Source organism: Nicotiana tabacum, chromosome 16 (assembly GCF_000715075.1).
Source record: "Nicotiana tabacum cultivar K326 chromosome 16, ASM71507v2, whole genome shotgun sequence".
Lineage (NCBI taxonomy): Eukaryota > Viridiplantae > Streptophyta > Magnoliopsida > Solanales > Solanaceae > Nicotiana > Nicotiana tabacum.
This window is the reverse complement of record NC_134095.1, coordinates 41,815,041-41,818,522: the sequence shown is the minus strand read 5'-3', so window position 1 is coordinate 41,818,522 and position 3,482 is coordinate 41,815,041. Positions and strand designations below refer to the sequence as shown.

Below are 3,482 nucleotides of genomic sequence, written 5' to 3'. Positions count from 1 at the left end.
AAGTGTCTTTTAAGAAAAAGCTTAATTAGAAGAAAGATAGAAGCGATCATGAGATGAATCTTCAACAATTTTAGGAATGACTTTTTGATTCCTTTGTTTCACTAACCATGGTGGTCTTTAATAAACTATTGTTAGTCTTTGATTATCCATTTGTATAAAGAATAATTATTTCCTCTTTCTTAAACTTAATGAGATTAGGTCGAAGGTCTATCGCAACCTGTGTTTTTCTTTTTTCTCGTATAGCAAGATTCAATCACCTTGGTGTATCTTTGCACTTGGGGCAATGACACAGCTAGTGAGGTTCTAATTGAGGCGTGTCTATTGCTGGTTGAAAACTATTTCCAAACCCCTTCTTCATCATGGGTTCGCCCTTGGCCGTTGAGAATTTTTGGAAGGGCTCCCTTCGGGGTTTAAGCCCTACAATTTAAAAAAAAAAATTATCTTGGTGTCTTTTTAATTGAAAAAATAACGCTTCACTATAATTTGGTTACATTATCTATATTCTTTTTACATCCAAGTAGTAATATTCAAATATACACCTTCAGTATTTTTCACCCGTAAACTATTTCTCATCAAAAAAGTAAATATACTTACTATTCTTTGACAAGCACTTCGCCACTGACTGCAAATATTCCCCTCTTAACATCATTTAGATTGTATCCCTACTTTCAAAATTTGTACAAATATAACTATTGGAAGTTATATTTCTAGACAACGTTAGATTCAGATTTAATGTTCGCTCATGTATTAGTAAACCGTAAAGACAAAACATTTATTTGTCTCTTAAAGTGTTGAGAAATAACCTACACACCTTTTTGCTTTGTTGTGTTGCTATTTATAAGATGATACAAAGTATAAGTGATAATCAAACCCTTTAATGAGATAACAATAAGACTCCTGATCTCTATCTAATTGCAGTCTCCTATTCAAACCAAACTATAATACATTAACACGCCCCTTCAAGCTGAACATGGATTAGTAGAAATATGAAGCTTGTCACGAAGAAATGAAAGGTGGTGAGAAGATAAACCTGTAGTGAGAATGTTTGCAAGCTACATGTCAATAGATATATAGCGAACCAAAATAGAACTAGCAACAACACGTTCACAAATAAAATGAAAATCAATCTCCAAATGCTTTGTACGAGCGATAAATGGGATTGGTGCACATATATAAAGCACTAACATTGTCACATAGCATCAAAGGAGGATCATAGAGCGGTGTACCCAAGTCACAAAGTAGATGTTGGAGCCATGATAATTCAGCTACCATGTAAGCTAAGGCTCGGTATTAAGCTTTAGTGCTAGAGCAGGAAACAATAGGTTGCTTCTTACAACTCCAAGAAATTAGATTTGGTCCAAGGAAAATAGCAAAACTAGTAGTAGATTTATGAGTATCAGGACATCCAGCCAATTAGCATCCGAATATGCTGTGAGAGAGAGGTTTAAGGATGACTTCAGGTGAAGCCCAAGAGATTTTGTACCAGCCAGATAACGAAGGATTCGTTTAACGGCAGTAAGGTGAATAGTACGAGGAGTACTCATGAATTGAGAGACAATATTTATAGTAAAAGAAATATCAGGCCTACTTATAGTTAAATACTGCAAAGCACTCGCAAGACTATGATATTCAGAAGGATCATAAAGTACATCGTCCTCAGAGGGAGATGGTCGAAAACCAGATGTAGGGGAGCGGACAAGTTTGCAACCAATTAAGGATGCTTGGGCAATGAGTTCATGAGCATATTTCTTTGAGATAAATGAAGTGCATTTGATGCTTTTGCAACATGGATGCCAAAAAAGTAATTAAGAGGCCCTAGATCATTCATAGAAAAATAGAGACTTTAGGTTATGAATAAAGCGGTCAAGAAAAGTTAGATTAGAGCATGTAATAATAATATCATCTACATAAAGAAGAAGAATAATATAGTGAGAGTCACAATGAAATATAAATAAGGAAGTATTTGCACGACTATTATGAAAATCATAAGACAGAAGAGAGGAGCTAAATCGAGAAAACCATACACGTGGAGCTTGTTTAAGTCCATAAAGAGCTTTTTGAAGTTTACAAACATGATTGGGAAAATTAGGATTTGAAAAACCTTGTGGTTGAGACATATAAACCTCTTCATTAATAAAACCATGTAAGAAAGCATTTTTAACATCTAACTGCCTAAGATTCCAACCTCGAGATATTGCTAAAGAAATCACTAAATGGATAGTTACGAACAACTGGACTAAAAGTTTCATTAAAGTCAATGCCTTTTTGTTGATTATAACCCTTTGCGACCAGACGAGCCTTACAACATTCAAGAGACCCATCAACCTTTTGTTTGACTCGATAAACCCATTTATTTCCAATTACGTTCATATATGGATGGTATGATACAAGAGTCTAGGTTAGATTTTTAAGAAAGGCATTGAATTCCTCTACCATTGCATCACACCATTTAGGATCTTTAATTGCAAAGGAAAAATAAGTAGGTTCAATAGGAAGAGACTCTAGGTGAGAGGTAAGAAGAGTATATTTGGAATTTGGTTTTTGAGTACCTACCATACTTCTCATAATCATGAAATGAGAAAATGGAGGTAAATATGGGGTATATGGCTGAGAAAATATAGTTGTTGAACTTGGATTAGTCATATTAGTGGATGATTGAGGTGTAGAGGAAGTAGTTGGAGAAGTTGAAGAGGAGGAAGTATGAGTATCTATATCCATAACTGGGGCAGGAAAAATAAGGGAAGAAGAAGGGGTGACTGAAGGAATATCTTTCGAGGCACAGCCTAATGGAAAGACATGCTCTATAAATCTGACACTACGACTAATATAAACTCTTTTTGTAGTTAAATACATGCACCTGTAACCTTTGTGGTTAGGACTATAACTAAGAAAAATACATGCAACAGATAGAGAAGCTAATTTATGACAACGATAAGCATCAATAGGCTAACACAAACAACCAAAAGGACGAAAAAAAAGTAGTTAGGAAGGGTATGGAAAACCAACTCATATGGTGACTCATTTTGTAACATTGGAGATGTTAATCGATTAATGAGAAAGACAACAGTAGAAAATGCCTCAACCCAAAGACTATGAGAAGTCTTAGCATGAAAAAGTATCGTGCGTCCCATTTCACTAGTTTGTCTGTGTTTTCGTCAAGACACTCCATTTTGTTGGGGGTGTATGAGGGCACGATGTCTGAAAATTAATATCATGAGTAGAAAGAAGGGTAAGAAACTTGGTGTTAGTGTACTCACCGCCACCATCAAAGCGAAAAGTTTTTATGGTAGTAGAAAATAATTTTTCAACTAAAAGATTTAAATTTTTGAAAACAATAAAAAATTTCATGTTTAAAGCGCAATGGATAAAGCCATACAAATCGTGAAAAATCATCCACAAAAATTACATAATAACATATCCACTAACAGAAAAGCAAAGAAAGCTCCATACATCGGAATGGAATAAATCTAAATAATAGTTTG

At 34.6% G+C, this 3,482-nt stretch overlaps 1 non-coding gene across 1 annotated transcript; it reads left to right on the top strand.

The window, feature by feature from the left end:
• Window positions 1–265: 265 nt before the first annotated feature.
• LOC142171300 (U4 spliceosomal RNA) lies at window positions 266–417 on the top strand. Its single transcript, XR_012700874.1, has one exon. It is a non-coding gene; the product is annotated as a U4 spliceosomal RNA (small nuclear RNA).
• The last annotated feature ends 3,065 nt before the right edge of the window (window positions 418–3,482 follow it).